Below are 17,616 nucleotides of genomic sequence, written 5' to 3'. Positions count from 1 at the left end.
AAAAAGAGAGTTTGTATTCTTTGACTACTGATTGTGTTCATCAGTAGTCACGTTTCAATATATCTAATGGAATATTGATTTTCAAATAAAGTGCTATGTGGTGAGAATTATGTCATATTATTCTAGGACGAAAACAAGAAAATGAAAACTGTATAAACTGTTTTGATACATTAGATTTTATTTCTTTATTTGGCTGCATCAGGTCTTAGTTGTGGCACGCAGATTCTTCATTGAGGCATGTGGGATCTTTCATTGTGGCGTGTGGGCTTCTATCTAGTTGTGGCGTGTGGGTTTTCTCTCTCTAGTTGTGGCGCATGGGCTCCAGGGCGCGTGGGCTCTGCAGTTTGTGGCTTGCAGGCTCTCTCATTGAGGCACACGTGCTCAGTAGTTGTGGCACGTGAGCTCAGTTGCCCCGCAGCATGTGGGATCCGAGTTCCCCGACCAGGGATTGAACCTGCGTCCGCTGCATTGGAAGGCGGATTCTTTACCACTGGACCTCCAGGGAAGTCCCTAGAATTTATATTTGGATCAAAAACTACCTAAGTCACCAGAAAGTATCAAGAGTTAAATCGCGTTCAGAAATGCAAATCAATTAGTATAGATGCCTCAAATTATAATTAATGTCAGGTCATTCATAATATTGATGGCAAAAATAAGATCAAACTTAAAAATAGCTACTTTGTATAGTCTGTTTTAGTGATCTTGGACCCATTTATCCATTCATTTAATTATCTTTAACAGATTTATTGAGGTATAATTGATATACAATACTAGTCACAGGTTTAAACTCTCTAATGAGTTTTAGTATATTAGCAGAATTGTGCTACCGTTACCATAATCAATTTAAAAATATTCTTATCACCTAAAGAGGAGAGCCGGTACTCATTAGCAGTTACTTCCTACCCTTCATTGCTCCGTCCCTAGGCAACTACAAATCTCCTTTCTGTCTCTATACACTTGTCTATTCTGGGCATTTCCTAAAAAACAGAGATTCAGTAAGTGGTCTTTTGTGACTGGCTTATTTCACTCAGCATAACATTTTCACCATTCATTCATGTGGTAGCATTTTATCAGTACTTCATGTTTGTTGTTGAATAATATTCCATTGTATGCCTATACCACATTTTGTCTGTCCATTCATCATTTGATGGAGAGTTTGGATCATTTTCACTGTTTGGCTAATATGAATAATTTTATTAACATTAAAGTACAAGTTTTTGTGTGGACATATGGTTTTATTACTTTGCAGTATATACCTAATAGTGGAATTACCAGGTCATAGGATAATTGTATGTTTCACATTTCATGTATGAAGCTTCCAATTTCTCCACATCATTGCCAATGTTTTTTGGTTATAGCTGTTCCGTGGGTATAACATGATATCTCGTGGGTTTTTTTTTTTTTTTTTAAGATTAGGAATTTTTTTAAAAATTTATTTTATTTTATTTGTTTATTTTTGGCTGCATTGGGTCTTTGTTGCTGTGTGGGCTTTCCTCTGGTTGCAGCGAGTGGGGGCTACTCTTCATTGTGGTGCACGGGCTTCTCATTGTGGTGGCTTCTCTTGTTGCAGAGCATGGGCTCTAGGCGTGTGGGCTTCAGTAGTTGTGGCACGTGGGCTGAGTAGTTGTGGCTCGTGGGCTCTAGAGCATAGGCTCAGTAGTTGTGGCGCACAGACTTAGTTGCTCTACGGCATGTAGGATCTTCCTGGACCAGGGTTCGAACCCGTGTCCCCTGCATTGGCAGGAGGATTCTTAACCACTGTGCTACCAGGGAAGCCCCTCATTGTGGTTTTGATTTTGCATTTCCCTAATAGCTAATGATATTGAGCATCTTTTCATGTGCTTACTGGCCATTTACATATCTGTTTTTAGAGAAGTACCTATTTAATCTCTTATTTTTCAACTGGATTACTTGTCTTTTTATTTATTGTCGATTTGGAAGTACATATATATATGTATATATATACATATTCTGGATACAAGGCCTTTACTAGATATATGATTTAGAAATATTTTCTCCCATTCTATAAGTTTTCTTATTTGTTTTGACAGTATTTGAGGAACAAATTAATTTTTAACTTTTGATGAAAATGTGTCAATATTTATTTATTTATACTTTTCTTTTGTAAGTTGTGCTTTTGGTACAGTGTCTAAGAAAGCTTTGCTGTGCCTGATTCCAAGGTCATGGATATTTATTTCTAATTTTTTTTTTTTTTTTATTTCTAATTTTTTAATGAAAGTTTCATACTAGTAGACTTTACATTTAGGTCTATGACCCATTGAATTAATTTTTGTGTATAGTGTAAGGAAGCAGTTCAACTTTATTCTTTTGGATGTGTAAATCCAGTTATCCTATCACCATTTGTTCAAAACATTGCTCATTGTCCACAGAAATGTCTTTGTAACCTGTTGAAAATGATGTATTTATTACATTATAATATTTATTTAAAGTCATCTTTAAGGTTTAAAAACATTTCAATGATTTTGTGGTCTATTTGTGAAAACAGTAACTTAAGCAGAAGAGAAAGACATAATTTGAAAACTTCAATTCTGAGAAATAAAAAAACACAGTATTGCATATAAAAATGGGGGAAAAAACTCAATTCTAAAACTGATCCTTAAGGTATTTTAGCTAGAAAACACACATCAATGTGTGACAGAATGTGTCATGTTCAGAAACAAAAAGATGATATGGGTTGCTGGAAGATAGTTCTGTATCTCTGGGGGGTAAATTATAAGAAACAGATAAATAAAATATGGGGCTTTTTTGTATGCTATTCCAAGGGATTCAGTTTCATCCTGTCAACAATGGGAAAGCACTATAAACACTATCAAAAATGTGACATGAATGCATGTCATAGAAAGATCACTCCAAGGGGTTGGATTAGAGGACTGAGATTGAAGGTTGATAAAGGTTAAGGTAAATTTTGTGATAGCAGCTACAAGAGATGAAGGGTGCCAATGAAAAGACAGCAGCGTATGTGACAAGAATAAAATGTGTCTATTAAAGATACAGGACAAATCAAATTCAGTAATGATTAGGATATGTAGTTTTCCATGGGTGGGAGAAATGGAATTCTACTATTGTGAAGTTTTCCACTTTGTGTGAACTTGCACAGTATTGGTTCTACAAAGAATATAAGAAATTAATAAAACTTCTAAAATTTCTTGAAAAATCTACGTACATACAACCCACAACATAGACAATTATGAATAAAAAGGTTAGAATTGAATATTATAAACACTTTTGATCAACCCAAAAGAAGGGAGGGAAAGAGAAGTAATAGTGAACAGATGGTAAAAACAGAAAACAGCATGAGGGCAAGAAAATAGAAAAGAAATAGCAAGATGATCAACTTAAATGCAATGATATCAATAATTACAGAAAATATAAATAACAGAACTCACAAAAAATGCATAGTCAGAATGGAAAACAAAACAAGTCCTAGTTTAATGTCATTTTCAAACAGTACAGTTTATATGTAAAAATCTCAAGCTGAAAATGAAAGAATTAAAAACCATGAAATATTAAACATAAAAAATCAAGTGTGTCTAGTTTAATATTAGAAAAAGTGTATTACCTGAAATAAAGAGAATAATCTCAACATGATATAGTGTGAATTTATGATAGAATATAGTGTTTGAAAAATAATATTCCTATAATAATAGACTTCAAAATATAAAAGTAGTCATTGATTTTTATGACTATAAAATCTATAAGCATAATTATAGATGTAATTCTGTTTTCTCCAAACTTTGTGAAAGTTTATTATTAATAAATAGAATAGATATTAGATCAATAAAATTATTATTATCAGATAGTACAGAGGCTAAGTCAATATAAATTATACAAATACTAAAATGGTAATTAAGCAATATTAAGAATAACTTTATACCAACAAAATTGACACCTTAAAAAGCCCTAATATATTATTAGAAAATTTAATACATTAATATATAAAGAACACTGTGTGGAATTTATCCCCGCCATGGGTTTTGTTCAAAATTAGAAAACAAATCATTGAAGTATATCACCTTGATAGAATTAAGGAAGAAAATTATATAACATTATCAATACCCAGAAAGAAAATGTGCTGGAATATGTTTTACTAGGGTATTTAGTGATTATAATGCTATTCAGATATATTATATATTTAATCACTTTTAGTAAAAATATTTTAATGAATTTGATTATTTCTAGTTTCTGAAGTATTCATATTATATTTTATATTAATTTGCAATTGCATTTATAATGTCAGCAGTGTTTATGTTTATATCTTTTTAAAATTTTAATATTATGTATTTGATACAATCCATTTTTCCCTTGATATATTTGCTGGGGTTTTGCTGACATTATCATTCACCAAAATTCATTTTTTTAAAATGTCCTATTGTCCTTTTATTAAATTGCCTTCCAAATCAATTACAGTGTTTCAGAGATAATTTTTATATGACAACAAATCTTCAGCATTTTTTGACACTTCACAGAATAGGATTGTGGTATTTGATTTTTTGCTTACGAAATTTATATGCTTTATGTCTTTCACAATTTTAATTTGACATCTAAACTTTTTCATTTTAATTTAAATATTGATAATATGGTTTATATCATATTATAAAAAGTAACATTTTACATTGAATATCATATCTTTTAAATATATTTAATGAAATCTAAATTTCATGGTGATTTAAACCCATAGTAATCTATTTTAGAAATAAGCTTTTTTTTAGCAGTTATAATATTTTTAGCATTTTTAAGTTTTCTTCTTGAACTAATATTCTTTTCCATTTTTTCATACAGATATTTATTCTATTATAATGTCAGTTAATGCTTGAAATTATTTTTTGCCTCACTGCAACAAATACGAGTTTATATTTTAATTTCAATGATGATAAAGATCTAAGAATGTTTTGGGTGGGGAGTTGAGTTATCATTAACATAATTTGCACATAATTGGTTGAAGTGGCATAAATATAATGAACATTTTTGATAGATATTAAATCTAAATAGTAAAAATGTATTGGAATTACAACTTTTGAAAGGGTGATGAATCTGCTATCTTCATTTAGTTGATATCCATGGAGGAGCAATATGTATTGCTGCAGTGATAAATAATCACTAAGACTCAGTATCTTTTCATTTTTCCAATTTTACATCATCATTTTTCTTTTTCACTTATATAATTCCTGAAACTATATTAACATAAAACAGTAGCGAAAATGGCATTTACTTTGGAGGTCATTCAATTCTTTGATTCCTATGAAGTCGTGTACTGAAATTCACAGGACAGTCCTTCCTCAAAAATGACTTGCTGATTAGTTTAAAATTATATGGCCATTCTGCAAAAGATAAATGAATAAATAAATAAATCAATCTCACTATAAAAAGAATTTCTTTGTCTTTAGAGTCTTTATTTCATGAGTTTCTGGAAGCATAAGAAAAATTATTTTTACCAAGATATTTCAAGTGACATGTTCATGTATTATATAGTTTCAAAGACATCCCAAAGAAGACATCATCCATTATTGCTTGTAATACTAAGAAAGCAAAATTATGTGAATTAAAATAAATTGTTTTTCCTAATTTTCAGTTAATGAAAAAACTTAATTTTAGTGATGCAAAAAATGTGAAAAATATGTGGTTTAGAAGAAATAATAGAAATAGTTATATTACACTTTCACTTAGAGAAATACTGCTTAACACAATATACTTCTAGTTTTAGAAAATGAAAATATATTTTAAATTTATATACCATGCAAACAGTATATCTTATAAAACATGTGTATGCTATCATATGCTTTAAATATGTACAATTACAGATGATTTCATTTGATCTATGGAAAATATCTACCGTATAAGCTAATTAGCAAACTACTCTATTGTCAAAACAATCAAACTTACTTTCAGTCATGGAAAAATGTTCTGACTTTATTCTTCAATTCATGTTAATGTGTCAGTCCACAAAATGTCACCCATGAATTCTAATATTAAAATAAATCTTAAACACCTTTCTATTACATTTTGTTTCTTTTTCTCTTGTTAGTAGATTATTCATGTAAACTCGCACACTTGCAAACATTATCTTTTCTACTGTTTTCAAAAGAACAGAAAAATCTTCTCTTGACCCACTTCTTTTCCTGCTTCCCTTTGAACCAAATCTATCTAAAGAGTTGTCTGTATTAGTTGAATTTTTATTCTGCCAGTCTCTTGTAAATCAACTCTAATCAGAATATTGCCCACCACTTCACTGAAGCTGACCTTGATCTAGTTAACTGTGACTTCTGTATTAAATAAATGCTCATCAATTTTTGGGTTCTTATCTTACTTACTTGAGCATGATCTAATACTGTTGAACAGTTTGCCTTCTGATTATATTTGCTTCATTTGTCTTTCATGGAAAAATCTCTAATAATCCTGATTTTATTTCAGCCTCATTGACTTCTCTGTATCTACCTTTCTTTACTGCACTTCTGAAAGTACCTCTTCCACGTGAAACATCAAGGGTTATTGAATTTCTCCCTTTGTCCAACTAAATTCACGACCATAGTTTTTCTCATCCAGTCTCATGTCTTTAAATACCATATAATTTCTGATGACTCAAATGTCTACCTCCCAACCAGAGATCCTTCTTGAAATTGTCTCCTATATTCCGTTGCTTTCCTAACCTCTCCATTTATGTGTCTAAAAAACATCTCCCGTTTCAAAATACATATTCAGTATCCGACCTTATTAACATTCGCTGTTACAACCTTTTCTAAGTCACCATCATAATTTCCATGGACCATTGCTATACCTTCTGTTTAGAAACTTGTATTTAAGTTTTCTACGCCACCTAACAAACAGCTTAAAAATCTGGTGTTGTGAAACGATAATTCTATTATGCTTACTGATTTTGTGGGTCAGGAAATCAGAAACGTCTCAGTCGGGCAGTTATAATTCCTCTTTTCCTATCTATATGATGCTTTTTTTTTTATGTCTTTTTACATGGGCTATGTATTCCAATATACTGTTGCTTTGAAGTAATGAGTATGAATATCTTTTCTTTTCCCCTAAATTAGAGGAGTATCATTCAATATTTAACTATTAAGTATGGTATAAACTATAAGTTTTTGTTAGGTATGTTTATTTAATTTAAAGAAGATCCCCTAAGTTTTTTTCTTGCTAAGTGATTCTTATCATGAAGTATAAGAATGCTGAAGTATATTTTTAGTCTTTTGACATGGTAAGTCATATTAATTGATTTCTAAATGTAATGTAAACTTTACATTCCTTCAATAAACTCCATTTAGTTTTGGTGTGTTAGCCTTTTGTTGTTGAGTATTATTTGCTGCAGTCAAATATCTGTATTTGTAAGAAATATGTATCTGTACCTTCCTTTTCAAGTAATGTCATTTTCTGGTTTTGGTATCACATTAATGCTTGTGTAACAAAATGAATGGGGGAGATTTCTTACCTTTTTAATTTTGTGAAATAGTTTGTATAGAATTTGTCTTATTCCCTAAATGTTTAGTAAAATCCACTAATAAAGCCAGGTAGATCTGAAGATTTCTTGGTAGAAAGATATTTAGGTGTGAATTTAATTTGTTCAATAAACACACCATTGTTTATTCCTGAATGAGCATTTAAAAAAATATTTCAAGGAATTTGACTACTTTCTATAATTTATGGACTACCTTGCCACACAATTGTTCATCATATTCTCCTGTTAACTTTTTAGAGTTGGTAGTAGTTATAGTGATATCCCATTTTTCACTCCAGATCTTTAATCAAAATATTCTGAGTATGGCTAAAGATTTCTTTTAAAGAACCAGCTTTGGGTTTATTGATTTTTCTCTATTGTTTTCCTGTTTTCTATTTCAGTGATTTCTTTTTTCTTCTCTCAGTTTTATTGAGATATAATTTACAGCCTGTAAAAGTTTAGGTGTACAGCATAATGATTTGACTTATATACATCATGAAGTGATTATCACAACAAGTTTAGTGAACATCCGTCATCTCATATAGATAGAAAATAAAAGACAAAAATATGTTTTCATTGTGATACAAACTATTAGGATTTAATCTTTCATCAGCTTTCATATATAACATACAACAGTGTTAATCATCTGTACTAATGATAAGTATATCCCAGGTACTTATTACTCTTATGACTAGAAGTTTTTACCTTTGAAATAACTTCATCCAACTTCTGTTACACCTCATGCCTCAGGTAACCACAAATCTGATCTCTTTTTCTATGAAATTGTTTGTGTTTTGAAGTATAATTGACCTACAATGCTATATTAGTTCCTGGTGTACAACATAGTGATTCTATATTTCTGTACTTTACAAAATGATCACCAGAATCACCAATCACTAGTTACCACCTGCCACTATACAAAGATATTACATTATTATTGACCATTTCCCCCACACTATACATTTTATCCCCATGACATTTATTTCATAGAGATTGTACCTCTTAATTTCCCTCACCTATTTCACTCATCGGCAAGCACTCCTCCCCTCAGGCAACCACCTGTTTGTTCTCTATATTTATGACTCTATTTCTGTTTTGTTATGTTTGTTCATTTGTTTTGTTTTTTAGATTCCCCATATAAGTGACATCATATGATATTTGTCTTTTTCTGTCTGACTTACTTCACCTAACATAATAGCCTCTAGGTCCATCCATGTGGTTCCAAATGGCAAAACTTCATTCTTTACCAGGGTTGAGTAATATTCCATATATATATATATATATATATATATATATATATATATATATATATATATATATATATATATATATATATATATATTTATATATATATATATATATATATATATATATATATATATATATATATATATATATATATATATATATAATATATATATGCCAGAACTACTTTATCCATTCATCTATTGGTGGGCACTTAGGTTTTTATATATCTTGGCTATTGTAAATAATGGTGCTATGAACTCTGAGTTGCATGTATCATTTCAAATTAGTGTTTTTGTTTTCTTTGGGAAAATAACTAGAAGTAGAATTGCTTGATCTTAAGGTAGTTCTATTTTTAATTTTTTGAGGACCTCCGTACTGCTTTCCATAGTGACTGTACCAGTTTACATCTCCACCAATAGCCCAAAGTGTTCTGTTTTTTCCACATCCTTGCCAATGATAATTATTTGCTGTTGATAATAGCCATTTGGACAAGTGTGAGGTGATACCTCTTTGAGGTTTTGATTGCATTTCCCTGGTGATTACTGATGTTGAGCTTAATTTCAAGTGTCTGCTGGCCATCTGTATGTCTTCTTTGAAAATGTCTGTTCAGGTCCTCTGAGCATTTTTAATCCACTTGTTTGGTTTTTTGATGGATGGTTGTTTTGAGTTCTTTGTATACTTTGGATATTAACCTCTTATCAGATACATTGTTTACAGATACCTTTTCTCTTTCAGTAGGCTGCCTTTTCCTTTTGTTGAGTTTCCTTCACTGTGCAAAAGCTTTTTAATTTGAGGTAGTCCCCTTTGTTTATTTTTGCTTTTGTTTCCCTTGTTTGTCCAGAGAGATGCAACAAAAGTATTGGTAAGAATGTTGTCAAAGAGTGTACTGCCTGTCATTTCCTCTAGGGGTTTTATGGTTTCAAGTCTTATATTTAAATCTTTAATCCATTTTGAGTTTATTTTGTATATGGTATGAAAAAGTAGTTCTGTTTGCTTCTGTTGCATGTAGCTGTCCAGTTTTCCCAGCACCATTTGTTGAAGAGGCTGTCTTTACCCTGTTGTATATTATTGACCTTTGTCATAGATTAATTGACCTTATAAGTGTGGGTTTAGTTCTGGGCTCTCTGTTCTGTTCCATTGATCTATGTGTCCCTTTTTGTGCCAGTACCATACTGTTTTGGTTACTGTGGCTTTGTAGTATAGTTTGAAATGAGAGAGCAGATTACCTCTAGCTTTGTTGTTCTTTCTCAAAATTATTTTGGCTGTGCTGAGTCTTGTGTTTTCATATTAATTTTAAATTATTTATTCTAGTTCTGTGAAAAATGCCATTGCTATTTTGTTAGGGATTGCTTTGAATCTGTGGATTCCCTTGGGCAATACGGTCATTAACAATATTAATTAATGAATAATTAATTAAAAATATTAATTCTTCCAATCCATGAACAAGGTATATCATTCCATCTTTTTGTGTGATCTTCAGTTTCTTTCATCAGTGTCTTATAGTTTCTGAGTACAGGTCTTTTAACTCCTTAGACTTATTTCTTGATATTTTATTATTTTTGATGCAATTGTAAATGACATTGTTTTTCTCAATTTCTCTTTCTGATAGTATTTTGTTAGTGTGTAGAAATGCAAAAGATTTCTGTATATTAATTTCATATCCTACAACTTTACTGAATTCATTTATTAATTTTATTAGTTATTTTGGTGGCATCTTATGATCTATATACAGTATTATGTAATCTGCAGTCAGTGACAATTTTAATTCTTCCTTTCCCATTTGGATACGTTTTTTCCTGTTTCTTTTCTCATTGCTGTGACTAGGACTGTCAACAGTATGTTGAAAAAAAGTGGTGAGAGTAGGCATCCTTGTCTTGTTCCTGATCTTAGAGGAAAATTCTTCAACTTTTTACCGTCGAGTAAGAAATTATCTGTGGGCCTGTCATATATGACTTTTATTATGTTAAGCTACATTCCCCCTATATCCACTTCAATGAGAGTTTTTTTGTCATAAATGAATGTTAAATTATGTTAAAAGCTTTTTCTGTGTCTGTTAAGATCATCCTCTGAGTTTTATTCAATTTGTTAATGCAGTTAATTGATTTGCAAATACTCTATGGGACTATTCTTGCATTCCTGGGATAAATCTCACTTGATCGTGGTGTATGATCCTTTTAATGTATTGTTGAATTTGGTTAGCTCTTATTTTGTTGAGGAATTTTGCATCTATGGTCATCAGTGATATTTCTTTTTTTGTGTGATACCTGTTTCTGGTTTGGGTATCAGGGTGATGTTGGCCCCACAGAATGCATTTGGAAGCATTCCTTCATCTTCAGCTTTTTGGAGTAGTTTGAGAAGGATAGGTGTTAATTCTTCTTTCCGTGTTTGGTATTGGTAGAATTTGCCTGAGAAACCCTCTGATCCTGTACTTTTGTTCATCGGGATTTTTTTTACCTGATTCATTTTCATTACTGGTAGTTCATGTGAGTACTGATTTAATCTTGGGAGATTGCACATTTCTAGTAATTTATGCACTTCTCCTAAATTTTACATTATATTGATGTATAATTGTGGTAATCTCTTAGGATTTTTTGTATTTCTTTTTTGTCAGTGGTAACTACTTTTTCAATTCTGACTTTATTTGGGTCCTCTCTTGTTCTTGATTGGCCGGGCTAAAGTTTTATCATCTTTGTTTATCTTTTCAAATCATTAGTTTCACTGTTCTTTTGTATTGATTTTTGTGTCTCTATTTCATTTATTTCTGCTCTGATTTTTATTATTTCTTTCCTTTTAATAATTTTGCACTTTTAAAATTCTTCTTCTAGTTCCTTGAGGTATAAGGTTAGGTTATTTATTTGAGATTTTTCTTGTTTCCTGAGGTATGCTTGTATCATTATAAACTTCCCTGTTAGAACTGCTTTTGCTGCCTCCCATAGATTTTGTATTGTGCTTCTGTTATCTTTTATTTCCAGATTTTTTCTTTAAATTTCCTCTTGGATTTCTTCAGTGTGGTCCAATGGTTCATTGGTTGCTTAGCACAATGTTTGGCCTCCATGTGTTTTGTTGTTTGCAGGTTTCTTTCTTTCTTTCTTTCTTTTTTTCTTTCTTATACATGATTTCTAGTCTCATGGTGTTTTGGTAGGAAAAGATGCTTGGCGTGACTTCAGTTTTCTTAAATTTATTGGGGCTTGTTTTGTGGCATAGCATGTGGTCTATACTGCAGAATGTTTCATATGCACTTGAAAGAATGTATATTCTGCTGCCTTTGGATTTATTTTATTTTTTTCTATTGTTATCCTGTTTTCTATTTCAGTAACTTATTATTTATGTCTTTTTGCTTTGGGCTTAATTTGATTATGTTACTATTTCTTCTTTTAAGGATAAAAGCTTATGTTTTAGACTGAGACTTTCTTTTTTAGTATGACTAGTGTAGTAAGCCCCCATATATGAACCTTCAAGCTGCTAACTTTCAAAGTGATGAACATGCGTTCGCATGTCCAATCATGTTTGTTAGTTCTATTTGAGGAGGCACTGTTAGTTTTTGAAGCACAGAACCCAAAAATGGAACGGTACACAAAGGTTGCAGCAGCTCTTCAGAATGCAATCCAGTGCTATGGTGTCATCTATGATGAGAAAAAATAGCTACTACAGTGACATCACTGGATCGTTTTTTCAAGAGGGTAGATAGAATTGAATCCAGTAAGGAACCAGAACCTGTGCCATCAACGTCAGGCGTGAGTGAAATTGCAGCTTGCCCTCCATCTCCTATTGCTGACGATCCTTCAGCTTTACCATCTTCCACCTCCTCTCCCTCCTCCGGTCAGTAACTCTTTTTGCCTGTTCACTCGATGCTAGCCCCTGTATACCAGCTGTTGTACTGTTCTACTGTACTTTTCAAGATACTGTACTGTAAGATTAAAAATGTTTTCTTTATTTTTTCTGTTTGTTTTTTATGCATTATTTGTGTGAAAAGTATTATAAACCTATTACAGTAGAGTACTCTATAGCCAATTGTGTTAGTTGGGTACCTAGGCTAACTTTGTTGGACTTACGAACAAATTGGACTTACGGATGCACTCATGGAACGGAACTCATTCGTATATAGGGGACTTACTGTAAATGCTATAAACTACTAAAAGATATTGATTATGTTATTCAATATTACTAATTTTCAGTTTACTTGTTCTATCAATTATTGAGAAAGGAATATTGAAGTATCCAACTATAATAGTGAATCTCTCTATTTCTTCTCATATATCTCTCAGATTTATTTTATATATATTTATGCTTTGTGATTAGGCATAAATATATGTAAGATTTTTATGTCTCTCACAAATTGTTGAGTATTTTTCTGATTTCTTTTTTAGTTCTGTCAATATTTTGTTTGTTTTTTGTATATTAAAGTTTTAGTTTGTAACATACTCTTCTAGGATTAGTTAATCTTCTCAATCTTTGGACCTCTTTATCATAATACCTCACCTTTATTTCTGGTCATTTTCCATGTTTTGATATAGGTTTTCTGATATTAATTTATCCAGCTTTCCTGTGAAGAGTGGTTGCATACAATAACATATTCTATTATTTCCCTTTTAAACATTTTATATTTAAAAAAACATATATTTCTTTAACCCAGCATACATTGGGTGCTGCTATTTTATCCAGTCTAAAAATCTCTGAGATTTAATTGTATATGGATCATTAGACTTATGGTAATTTTAAATATGGTTGTATTTAATCTATTATATTGATATGTGATGTGATATGTTTTCTTTTTTTATTGAATTTTAGTTGATTTATAATGTTGTGTGTCTGGTGTACACCAAAGTGATTCAGTTTTTATATATATACATATTCTTTTTCATATTCTTTTCATTATGGTTTATTGCATGATATTAAATATAGTTCCCTGTGCTATACAGTAGGACCTTGTTATTTATACATTAGATACATAATAATTTGTGCCTGCTAATCCCAAACTCCTAATTTATCCTGCCCCCCCTTTCCCCTTTGGTAGCCATAAGTTGTCTTCTATGTCTGTGAGTCTCTTTCTGTTTTGTAAATAAGTTCATTTGTGCCATATTTTAGATTCTACATGTAACTGATATCATATGGTATTTGTCTTTGTCATTCTGATTTACTTCACTTAGTATGATAATCTCTAGGTCCATCCGTGTTGCTGCAAATGGCATTATTTCATTCTTTTTCTTATGGTTGAGTAATATTTCATTGCATATATATATCTCACATCTTCTTTATCTATTCATCTGTCAATGTTTGCTTACATGTCTTGACTATTGTAACCAATGCTGCTGTGAACATTGGGGTACATTTATCATTTTAAATTAGAATTTTCTCTGAATATATGCCCAGTAGTGGGATTGCTGGATCATATGGCAACTCTGTGTTTTCATGTTGTGTCTTCTGTTTTTCATTTTTTATCCACTTTGTTTGCTTTTTAGATGAATTGAATAGTTTTAGTAATCTATTTAACCGCCACTATTACTTTATAACTTTGAATTTTATTCATTTATTCACCTATTTTTCATATTATTTTTATGTTTGCCTAGGAATTTTAACATGTGTATTTAATTTATACACTCTAACTTGCTACTATTTCATGTATAACATAAATACCCCATAGTGTTATATTTTTACTTCTCCTATGGTCCTTTGTACCATAATGGTCATACATTTTTCTTCTACATAAATATGAACTCCACAGTGCATTGTAATTATTTTTAACCAGTCAATTTTGTTTGTCTATTAATGAAATTTATCAATAAAATTATTTGTTTTAATTAAGTTATGCACTTACCATGCTTTGCTCTTTGCTTTGTGTGGATTCAGGTATCTCTAGAGTACCATTTTCCTTCAGTTTGATGGACTTTGTGTAGCATAGCATGAACCTGCTTGTAACAAATTTTCTAAGCTCTGTTTGCTCAAAAAAATTCCTACATTTAGTTGGAGAATTTGGGGTTATTTTTGGTAGTGCTTGGTCTGTCTTGAGCTTACCTATAGGATCCAAATTTTTACCTTGATCATTCCAACATATACTTACATAATTATTAAAACTATATAGTCAGTGCTTATATTACTTTAATTATTTTGAAATTTTGATATAATTATAGATTCACAGGAAGTTGGAGAGAAATGTGCATGAAGGTCCTATGCATCCTTTACCATTCCTCCCCCAATGTCGACAACTTGCATAACTATAGCAAGATCACAAAACCAGGAATTGAAATGGGTACAAATCAATGAGCTTATTCAGATTTCACTTTTTATGCATGCACTCATTTGTGTATGTGTTGTGTGTGTGTTTGTGTGTATGTGTGTAATTCTATCACATATGTAGCATCATGGAACCACTTCCACAATAAGATACAGAACAGTTCCATCACCTTGAGGCTCCCTCATCCTACCCTTTTATAGTCACAGTCATCACTACCTCCTCACCCCTCCGTAACCCCTGGCAAACACTAACCTTTTCGTTATCTCCATAGTTGTGTTACTTCAAGAATGTTATCCAAATGGAATCATACAGTATGTAATATTTTAATATAGGATTTTTCATTCTGTGTAATGTTGTTGATGCTCATCCAAGTTAGATGTATCGATAGTTTGTGCATTTTTAGTATTGAGTAGTATTGTATGTCATGGATGCACCAATTTGTTTAATTTACCCATGGAGAGATGCAGATTGTTTCCAATGTTTGGCTATTACAAGGAAGGCTACTGTGGATATTTCCATATAGTTTTTGTGTGGTTATAATTTTCCATTTTTTCTGGTATACATGCCCAAGATTGCAATTGCTGGGTCATGGTAAGTGTATTTTTATTTTAGAAGAAACTTCCAAACAGTTTTCTACAATAGCTGTACTGTTTTCCAGTCCCACCAGAAATGTATGAGTGATCCAGTTTACCACAATTTTAAACTGTATTGACAGGTGCGAATTGACATCTGATCTTAATTTGCAATTATCTAATGATTAAAGCTGTGAAACATCTTTTCATATGATTATTTGCCATCTCTATACACTCTTAAGTGAAACATCTCATCTCTTATGCCCATTTTCTAACTGGATATTTTTTAAATGTTGAGTATTGAGAGACCTTTAAATCTCTATTTTGAATTTTATTATTTGTCATCTGTTCTCTTTCTCAGTATTTTGTTTCCCTTTTTCCTGCCTTCCTTTAGATTACTTAGACATTTTTAAGATTCTGTCATTTGTTTATAGTATTTTCAAGTATATCACTTTATGTAATTTTGTTAACGGTTGCCCTAGATATTACAATATATATGTGTAATATCACAGTCTACAGTATACTATACAGCATACTGTTTTACTACTTCAAGTTAAGCATTAAAACCCTACTTCCTTTTAGGTCCCTATATCCTCTCCATTTTAAAAATATAATTGTTCTAAACATTTCCTCTTTTTACACTGGGCACCACATCAGATATTAGAATTTTTGCTTTAAACATCTAATGTAATCTAAGAAACTCATGAGAAAAGAAAAAAAATATTATATTTACCTTTACTTTTCCTTATCCATTATTCTTATTTTCTTCTGAAGTTCTAAGCCTCTTATGCTATCATTGCCTTTCTGTCTTAAGAGGTTGCTTTAGCAGTTATTAATGAAAGCTCTCTTTGCAATAGTCCCACTCCCCCCACATCAGTGATTTAGGAATGCCTTGATATTCTTCTTTATTCTTGAAGAACAGAATTCTGGGTTGACAGCTGTTTACTTTCATTATACCACTTCTTTTTTTTAAATTAATTTTTATTGGAGTATAGTTGATATACAATGTTGTGTTAGTTCCAGGTGTACAGCAAAGTGAATCAGTTATACATATACATATATCCATTCTTTTTTAGATTCTTTTCCCATATAGGTCATTACAGAGTACTGAGTAGAGTTCCCTGTGCTATACAGTAGGTTCAGTACAGTAGTTATCTATTTTATATACAGGAGTGTGTATATGTCAATCCCAATCTCCCAATTTATCCCTCCCCCCCCCCCAACTATTTCCCCCTTGGTAACCATCAGTTTGTTTTCTGCATCTGTGACTATTCTTGTTTCATAAATATGTTCATTTGTATCCTTTTTTTAGGTTCCACATATAAGTGATATCATATGATATTTGTCCTTGTCTGACTTACTTCACTCAGTATGACAATCTTTAGGTCCGTCAAAGTCTCTGCAAATGGCATTATTTTGTTCTTTTTTATGGCTGAATAATATTCCATTGTATATATGTACCACATCTTCTTTATCCATTCATCCATCTGTGGACATTTAGGTTGCTTCCATGTCCTGGCTATTGTAAACAGTGCTGCAATGAACACTGGGGCCCATGTGTCTTTTTGAATTATGGTTTTCTCTGGATATATGCCAGGAGTGGAATTGCTGGGTCGTATGGTAGCTCTATTTTTAGTTTTTTAAGGAACTTCCATACTGTTCTCCATAGTGGCTGTACCAATTTACATTCCCACCAACAGTGTAGGAGGGTTCCCTTTTCTCCACACCCTCTTCAGCATTTATTGTTTGTAATTATTTTCTTTTTTTGATGATAGCCATTCTGACCAGTGCGAGGTGATAGCTCATTGTAGTTTTGATTTGCATTTCTCTAATAATTAGTGATGTTGAGCATTTTTTCATGTGCTTTTTGGCTATCTGTATATCTTCCTTGGAGAAATGTCTATTTAGATCTTACACCTATTGTTTGATTGGGTTGTTTGTTTGTTTGTTTTTGCTATTGAGCTGCATGAGCTGTTTGTGTATTTTGGAGATTAACCCCTTGTCAGTCGCTTCATTTGCAAAATATGTTCTCCCATTCTGTGGGGTGTCTTTTTGTTGTGTTTATGGTTTCCTTTGCTGTGCAAAAGTTTTTAAGTTTAATTAGG

This window comes from Eschrichtius robustus, chromosome 6, assembly GCF_028021215.1.
Source record: "Eschrichtius robustus isolate mEscRob2 chromosome 6, mEscRob2.pri, whole genome shotgun sequence".
Lineage (NCBI taxonomy): Eukaryota > Metazoa > Chordata > Mammalia > Artiodactyla > Eschrichtiidae > Eschrichtius > Eschrichtius robustus.
Note: the sequence above shows the minus strand (reverse complement) of the source record.